The 9,844-nt window shown below is 35.1% G+C and overlaps 1 pseudogene; it reads left to right on the top strand.

Annotated features, from left to right (window-relative positions):
* Window positions 1-2,925: 2,925 nt before the first annotated feature.
* Window positions 2,926-3,025, top strand: LOC127076933 (uncharacterized; annotated as a pseudogene).
* The last annotated feature ends 6,819 nt before the right edge of the window (window positions 3,026-9,844 follow it).

Below are 9,844 nucleotides of genomic sequence, written 5' to 3' on the forward strand. Positions count from 1 at the left end.
ATCAATGCTTGCTTAAGCGCTTGAAATGCTTTTAAACAGTTATCGTCGAATATGAAATCAGCATCTTTCATCAATAGTCTGGTTAAAGGTTTAGTTATCTTAGAGAAGTCTTTGATGAATCGTCGGTAAAAATTGGCGTGTCATAAGAAGCTTCGTACTTCTCTCACGGTTCTTGGGGGTTGAAGGTTTTTGATTACCTCTATTTTGGCTTCGTCTACTTCAATTCCTCTGTTCGAGATGATGTGTCCTAAAACAATTCCTTCTTGTACCATAAAACGGCAGTTCTCCCAGTTAAGTACTAAGTTTACTTTTACACATCGCTCAAGAACTCTTTCTAGGTTTTCAAGGCATTCTTCAAAACTTTGTCCGTATACGGAAAAGTCATCCATAAATACTTCCATGATGTTTTCGAGAAAGTCGGCGAAAATTGCCATCATGCATCTTTGAAAGGTTGCGGGAGCATTACACAGGCCAAACGGCATTCGTCTATAAGCGAAGGTACCAAAAGGGCACGTAAACGTTGTCTTTTCTTGGTCATCAGGGTGAATTGGTATTTGAAAGAAGCCTGAATAACCGTCTAGATAACAGAAATGTGAATGTTTTGCTAATCGTTCTAACATCTGGTCAATGAATGGTAAAGGGAAATGATCTTTTCGGGTTGCTTTGTTTAGTTTCCTATAGTCAATGCACATTCTCCATCCCGATTCGATTCGTTTAGTTATAGTTTCCCCTTTTTCATTTTCAATAACGGTTATGCCTCCTTTCTTTGGTACTACGTGTACAGGACTAACCCATTTGCTATCAGATATAGGATATATAATACCTGCTTCTAATAACTTGGTTATTTCCTTCTTTACTACCTCACTCAGGATCGGATTTAGTCTCCTCTGGTGTTCCCTAGAGGTTTTACAGTCTTCTTCTAGCATGATGCGGTGCATACGAATAGAAGGACTAATTCCTTTAAGATCGGTGATGTGGTAACCTAGTGCGGTTGGATACTTTCTTAAGATATGTAGGAGTTTTTCTGTTTCGAGTCTTCCTAGGTCTGCATTAACTATCACAGGTCGTTCAAGTTCTAAGTCTAGGAATTCATATCTCAGATTTTTGGGAAGTGTTTTCAGGTCAAGGGTTTGTTTGTTAAGACATTGCGTCGGGTCCGGTGTTATCGCTAAACATTGGTTAGATTTGTCTTTTAAAAGATAGTCTGATGATTTGTCTTCTCCTAGCTCTGCTTCTTTTATGCATTCATCGATGATATCCATGAAGTAACATGTATCTTCTATTGCAGGTGCTTTCAAGAATTGAGAAAGAATGAACTCAATTTTCTCTTCACCTACTTCGAAGGTGAGTCGTCCTCGTTTTACGTCTATGATTGCACCGGCAGTTGCTAAAAACGGTCTTCCCAGTATAATGGGAGTAATATCATCTTCTCTAATGTCCATAATTGTAAAATCAGTTGGAATGTAGAATTGACCTATGCGTACGGGAACGTTTTCAAGAATTCCTACAGGATATTTGATGGAACGATCTGCTAGTTGCACAGACATTTTGGTTGGTCTTAATTCTCCCATTTCCAATTTCTTACATATGGATAAAGGCATAACGCTAATTCCGGCTCCTAAATCGCATAAGGCTTTGTCGATGACAAATTTTCCTATGTGACAGGGTATAGAGAAACTACCCGGATCCTTGAGTTTAGGAGGCATGTTTTGGATTATAGCGCTACATTCGGCAGGGAGTGTAACGGTTTCGCTATCTTCAAGTTTCCTCTTATTAGAAAGAATTTCTTTTAAGAATTTAGCATAGGAGGGCATCTGCGTAATAGCTTCGGTGAACGGAATTGTAACGTTTAATTGTTTAAGGAGATCAACAAATTTTCTAAATTGGCCCGCATCTTTGGTTTTAACAAGCCTTTGAGGGTAAGGGATAGGTGGTTTGTAAGGTGGTGGAGGTACATAAGGTTCCTTCTTTTCTAGGGTTTCCTTATTACTCTCTTCCTTTTCCTTAGGTTCACTTTCCTCAGTTGATTTCTTAGGGTTTTGGTTTTCTATCCTTGGATCAGACGGTCCTTCCACTTCCGTTCCACTTCTTAATATAATTGCATGAGCGTGGCTTCTCGGATTAGGTTGGGGCTGTCCAGGGAATGTACCAGTTGGGGCAGTAGTAGGTGCTTGTTGTTGAGCTACTTGTGATATTTGTGTTTCCAGCATTTTGTTATGGGTAGCCAGGGCATCTACTTTGCTTGCTAGTTGTTTAAGTTGTTCGCCAGTGTGTACATTCTGGTTTAAGAAATCTTTATTGGTTTGTTGTTGGGAAGCTATAAAGTTTTCCATCATGATTTCCAAGTTGGATTTCCTAGGGGCGTTATTGTTAGGCATGGATGGGTTCGGTTTCTGATATCCCGGAGGTATAGCTGGGGCTTGATTTGGAGACTGTCCAGGTGCGTACAAAGCATTATTACTCTTATATGAAAAGTTTGGATGGTTCTTCCAATTTGAGTTATAGGTATTCGAGTAGGGGCTTCCTTGAGCATAGTTTACTTGCTCTGCTTGGATTCCTGTCAAGAGTTGACAATCCGTAGTAGTGTGACCTTGGATTCCACAGACCTCAAAATTCAGAGTTATAGCAACCACGGCGGTAGGAGGTGATACATTTAAACTTTCAATTTTCTGGATCAAGGCATCCACTTTTGCATTAACGTGATCAAGGTTACTTATCTCGTACATGCCAGTTTTCGTTTGAGGTTTTTCCACCATTGTTCGTTCGGTTCCCCACTGATAGTGGTTTTGGGCCATGCTTTCGATAAGCTGGTAAGCATCAGCATAAGGTTTGTTCATTAGTGCACCACCTGCAGCGGCGTCTATTGTTAACCTTGTGTTGTACAAGAGACCATTATAAAATGTGTGAATTACTAACCAGTCTTCCAAACCATGGTGTGGGCAAAGTCTCATCATGTCTTTGTATCTTTCCCATGCTTCGAAAAGAGACTCGTTGTCTTTCTGTTTAAATCCTTTTATCTGGGCTCTTAACATAGCTGTTTTGCTTGGCGGAAAGTATCGGGCAAGAAAAACTTTCTTCAACTCGTTCCATGTGGTGACAGAGTTTGAAGGGAGAGACTGAAGCCATCTTCTAGCGCTATCTCTTAATGAGAAAGGAAAAAGACGAAGTCGAATTGCCTCCGAAGTGACACCATTAGCTTTAACAGTATCAGCGTATTGGACAAATACGGATAAATGAAGGTTTGGATCCTCGGTAGGATTTCCAGAGAATTGGTTCTGTTGCACAGCCTGCAACAGCGAAGGTTTAAGTTCAAAGTTGTTTGCTTCGATTGCGGGCGGAGCAATACTTGAATGCGGCTCATCTTGCGATGGAGCGGCGTAATCTCTAAGAGCACGAGCTGGTTCTGCCATCTCGGTTATCGAAGGAAAAAGGTTTTTGAAATCAGGAAGTTCTACAGGAGGGAGATTGTTTGCAGCACGATATTCCCGAATTCGTCGTAGGACTCGGAGATATAGTTCAATATCGTTGATTCGTAAATAGAGCGGTTCGCCTTGTGAGCGAGTGCGTGGCATACAAATCAACGAAAGAAAGAATAGAAGAAAAAGAAACCTTAGTCTCTACAGCGTAACGGAAGAGTTACGATATCGATTAAATAAAAGTCCCCGGCAACGGCGCCAAAAACTTGATCGCGACTTTATGAGTCGAATTTAGGGTACAAACTGCAAGTGCACAGTTCTATCGCGTAGTTTTAAAAGATATCGATCCCACAGGGACTTATGAATCGATATACCGTTATCTAAGGTTACTTCGTAAAGCTAAGGTGAATAATGTTTGATTGTTTGGGGGAAAGCTAAAAACTAAACTAAGATCTAGATTAAATATTAATAAAGCGGATATCGGTATGTAGTTCGTCGTAATTAGGGAATCAATCCTTTGTCGGTCTCTTGGTTTTAAAATAAATCTTTTCAGTTGACTTTATTGATTAAAAGTTTTATCTCAAACTCTCGCTCTGTTGAATAAACCATGATTTTATGTTAATGTAGCTGTCACTTATAATTAAGCCAAAAAACCATTTTTTGAAAGCAATACAATCCATAGAAACTCTTTTCAAGAAAACACTGACCGTTTAAACACCCTTATCTCAAACTCTCGCTCTGTTGACTTAGGTTATATAATTAAATTCGAATGCTTAACTCTCGTCCTCACATTCAATCTTTAAAAATACTTTTTGGAAAAGATCGGAATTTAATTAACTCTAAAACTTGCTCTCGCCCTGATCTAGAATTAATGTCTAATTTACACTGTCCAGTTAAAACCTCAAACTCTCGCTCTATTGATTTTAACTTCTTTATGTCTTTTACTTTCGTAAAAACCTTTGTTATTAAACCTGTAAATTGAGACCGTAAAAAGAGTGATTTTAATTTTAAACTTAATTTAACCGACTTAGTCTTGATTCCTTATTCCGCTTACTTTACATACCGATATCTAAGCGAATTAGCCAGACATGCTAAACAAACTAAAATACTTATCATGCATAAACAGACTCATCCCAGGCAGATAATATAAATAAATAATAAAACAAAGCATTAAATAATAATTAAAGAACCTGAATGAGTTAAACAATAGTCTTGAACACTCCACCACAAGCCGGTAGGATTTGTTCTTGGATTCTTCAATTAAACAACAAATTAATACGAAGGAAATAAAGCTAGATTCTAACGTAAGGTTAGATCCGGTAAAAAGGTGCACAATAGTTTCCGGTGTAGAAACTATTGTGCGAAAAGAATTAACTAAATGCTAAAAAGGAAAAAGGAAAATAGAAATTGCAAGGGAGATAGTGTAGAACTCGTAAAAATAATAAAGAAACAATACTACTTAAGTTGCTGGAAAAGAAAATGTGCAAAAGCGAAAACGGCAAAGGAAAAAATGTGGAAAAGCTTCGGAACCCTTTTTGGTTTTGCAAGTGGCTATTTATATATGCTTGAGTAACCGCTTCCGCTGCCAAAAAGGTCTTCAACGTGCATAAAAGCATGGCGTGGATATAGGGCTCAACACTCCCTCAACGCTCAACGTCTCTGAGGCGTTCCTTGCGCCAAAAATGTAGGGGAATGGTGTGACGTTCGTCACACCATGTGTGAAGTCCGTCACAGGAGGGTGCAAGGCGTGACGCTCGTCACGCCCTCTGTGACGTCCGTCACATGCACGGCACCTGCGTTTTGTGCTTTGGGCTAGGCTTTGACATTTGGTTCATTTTCTCTCCTTTTTGCACCTCCTTTTCTTCCATTTTTACTTGTGCTTCAAAATAAGCCACCTGAGACAAATAGGGAGAAAATACCGCGTAATATCTAATAAAATGAAGTGAACTGAAATAAATAATAATAAAATTTAATTGAATTAAGTCCCAAAATATGATATAATTTCGTGTTATCATATAGCAAGCTTTAGATCAAAACAGTTTGGTGTTATACCTTTGAAGAACAGCTTTAAACAGCATGATCTGCTCAAACTCTTGCTTCCAATTTGATCAGGAGATGATGAGGATGCAAGGCTTAGGAATTGAAACTTGAAGATCAACTGATTGTGTTGAAATTCAAGCTTGAATTTGAAAAATAAAAATGGAAATTCCTTTGAGTATGGCTGGGTTTTCACTTCAGCAGAGTTTCAGGTTGCCTTAAGGTTGATTTTTGAATGAGCATGGCAATGTATTTATAGCTGAGCTTGATGTCAAGTGAGGAAATACTCGTGTGCATGAAGCTTTGGATCCTCCATGCACGCGCCTGTACAGGCGCATGTGAGGCCCAAACTTGAGTGGAAATGCAAGCTGATATCACATTAAGCTGAATTGGACGTGTAATTGGCATGGTACTTGCTTGTGCATGAAGATTCAATGTGAATTGCATAATTGGTCATAAATGTTCACCTCTTCGAAAGTCCCACATGGAAAATACAAACATGATCATGTGAGTAATGGTTGGAAAGGTCTTGACATAAGGAACAAAAGCTATGTTGGGAAAAATCCATTTGGAGTTTGGAAATTTATGAAAACTGACCTTGAAGTTTGAGGTACAAAACATGTCTTTCAAAAATTTGCCAAAAATGATCAACTTCAAGCCCTTCTGTTTCGATGATGCAAGCTTCAAATAGAAAAACATCCAACATAAAAGTTGTAGATAATTTAAATATGATAAATTTAGAGTCAAATTTTGTATCATTTGGATTTTTTATGAGAAAGTTATGGCCACTTGAAGTTGGACATTTTTCAAATTCAATGGTTTTGGTCCAAAGTGACCTATAATGTTTTGTATTATCACATGTGTTTCTTTTAGGATTATGAAATTTTGTACAACATAACATTTGAATTATATATCTTAAGCTTTCTAATGCAATTGGTCTCACCTCAAAATCGTAAACAATAAGGAAGTTAGGTCCTTGGTAAGTTGACCCAAAATTAGGGTTTCAATCAAAATGACCTATAATGTTTTGAAATTAATGATGACTTTCCAAGTTTCAAATGGATTTTTGATGAACATTAAAGTTGTTCATATGGTTCTTAAGAACATTTATGCTCTTGGGGTCATCTTCATTTGACAAACACATCAAAAGTTAGGTCTCAGTGGATCTTAGTTTGGTCAGATGACTTGACTGGTCAACTTCTCAAAGTCAAACTTCAAATCTTGATGAATGAATGATTGAGGATACTCACATAAGCTCATATATTCATAAAATAATGAATTTAAGAACTCCCCTTGATTGAATTTGATCATAGGTTGAGGTTGCTTCATGAGCAAGGCACAGTCAATGCACAGATGAATTAGGGTTTCCTTGGGAAACAATCCTCAATCCCTCTAGTTTATCTTGATCAAATTGGAAAATTGAGATACTTGGGAGACATATATTATGATTAGGAACTTTGTGTACCATTGTCATGCTTGTTCTCATCTTGATCTAGCCACTTCATTGAGCATAGGAGCCTCCTAGGAGCATGGGCACACATGATCACTTGAGCTTCAAAACAAAAAGAGTTAGTGACATATTTTTGTGCTTTTGGTTAGTAATCAAAATAAGAAAAGCAATAATATACAATTCAAGCATGCTTGATGGTCTCAAACCAACTCACACAAGTCCCACCCAAGGGTAAGGAGCCACACATGCTATGATCCTTGAGGCAATGCATTGAGCAATGATATGATGCCATGAGGGATCTTAGGGTCAAAATTAGGATCTTACAATGCGCAGAAAATGTCCAACCAGACCTGTCCCTTCTACTTAGTTAAGTCTGAAGTTTTAGTATATTCAATCTTCATTATATTTCGTGTATTTCCTTTTTCCAACAACAAGTTCTATTAAGAGCGTAACATTATCTTCTACAACACAAGACATGTTACAACATAATAACAACTTCATCTAAAGATAAAAAACTACAACTATTCCAATACGTTATAACAACTAATCACTACAACACCTTTGATCATATTATCATTTTAAACAACAATAGCTAAAACAAGTGGATCTTCAACACCTCGACTAACTTCTCCACTATGCGCAGAAAACATACAAGTAACATCTAGATCATTTTCTACACGATCCCAATAATGCATGTATGTCCCATCTGGGCTAGCATCCGTAAGAGTTATGTAAGGACAATAATATTCAATTTTTCTAACACGTCGAATCGGACCACTCAGCAGTCCAAAACTTCCGTTGATGGCAGAAACCAACTGCCTGAACTTCCATTGTGGATTCAAACAAACACTCATCTGCTTATCTGTTTCAAAGAAAACAATGCAACACACAGACATCATTCACAACTGATATATTCATCTGTCATATGCTTCCTCTATTTATAGGAAACCTACTGAAAATAAAAAATAATATTATGCTATGATTTAAGCGGGAAAAGTCTATATCAAAATATTATTTGGGCGGGAAAAAAAATTGTAACATTAAATATTTATAACAAATATTACAAAAAAAGCTATATAATTTCGAAATCATAATTAATTATTAAAAAATATTTTGCTAATAATATGTCACTATTTATTATTTATTTTAATTTTAGAACAATTTATTTTTAAAACAATTAATTAATTAATTATTATAAATATTAATTTTTAGTTAGTATTATATATTTAATACAAATATTACATAAAAAGTAATATAACTAATTAATATTAAATAGTTATGAAAAATATTATATATCAAAGTATTTAATTTTTTAAAAAAAATATTTTATTTTTTTATTAAATATAATATTTTAATTCATTTTTAATATTAAATAATTATTTTAATCATTTTAAATTAAAGCTGAAATTAAATATAAAAAAATAAAGTAATACACACTACTCCATCCCAGATGGCGCACCCCAACTGGATCTCTGGGACGTCCGCCATCTTGGATGGAGTATCCTAAAAAGTATTAAAATATTTCCACAAAATAATAAAAATGGTGGCCAATTAAAAAATTAATTTCAGATAGTGATATTTTGAGAAATCTTTTTCACCGTGATGGCATGCAGATCAAACTCTCTTAAATTGATGGTAACTCATAACTAACAGTTTTATAACCAAAAAATATTTGTGTATATATGAGATCCTCTAATCCACGTCACACTATACTCAACCAAACAAAGAATGAATAGAAACATGACACTTAATTATTTTCAAAAATAAACTATAAAAATGATAATTTAGTCAAACACTGGAAAACAAAATCTTAAAAATACTATCTAGCAAGTGAAAAGATTTCCCCTAACAAAAATAATATTCCATACCATGACGAGACTTCTCTTAATTCTAGGACATAATGTAGCATTTGAATAATTTTATATTTTTTCCTGTTTTTAATTATTCCTAGAAATTTAAAAAAAAAATCCATAATTCAAATTGATTACCAAACACTTTTTTTATGAAATATTTCAAGGAATGTAATTCCCATTATTTTATTCTTGGAAAAATTATTTCAAAAAATAATTTGTATCCATAAAAGAAATAATTTTTATATCTATGAAACAAACACACTTTAAGATTTTATCTTTGTCATTAATTTCGTGACGTCACATTATCACATAATTTTTTAATAATTTTTTAAGAGATTAATTACTATGTACTGTCAGTGTAAAAAGATTTACACTGTCGATTTATCATCATCACCCATTTGCATTATTTTATAGGTTTTTAAAATAAAAGTCAAATTTATTTCAATATCCAACGTATAAGATTAACTGACGGTGTAAAATCCTTTTACACTGTCAGTGTATTTCAACTAAATCCTTTTTTAAATGTATTATGTTTTTTAAAATTTTATTTTTAATTACTTTAAACTTATAATATATTATAATAACATGCCGCACGATTAAATAATGAGACTTTTTGCTTGACTTACTCTGTATCCAAAATAAGAAAATTTTACCCTATACCCCTACAATTGTACCCATACCTCTACATTAAAAATTTTTTGACCAAAATACCCTCATTTCTGTAAAAAAAAAAAAAAAATTAAAAAAAAAACGTACCGGAAGACTTTAGGAAAGACTTCCGGAACACACATAATGCATACCGGAACACTTCTTCAAAGAGTTCCGGTATGCAAATTTTTTTGAATTTTTTTTATCTGAACCGGAACTCTTTCCTTAAGTGTTCCGGTTTGCTTTTTTTGTGTTCCGGAAGTCTTTCCTAAAGTCTTCCGGTTTGGAAAAATACATACCGGAAGTCTTTTTGCAAGAGTTCCGGTGCGAGGGGTGTGAAAGTGTAATTTTTGCAATTTTCAACTGAATGGTAAAAATAAAATGGTAAATTGGTTAAAACCAATTAAGGGTAAAATGGAAATTTTTAAACTTTTGTAGGG

Source organism: Lathyrus oleraceus, chromosome 4, assembly GCF_024323335.1.
Source record: "Lathyrus oleraceus cultivar Zhongwan6 chromosome 4, CAAS_Psat_ZW6_1.0, whole genome shotgun sequence".
In the NCBI taxonomy this organism is placed as follows: Eukaryota; Viridiplantae; Streptophyta; class Magnoliopsida; order Fabales; family Fabaceae; genus Lathyrus; species Lathyrus oleraceus.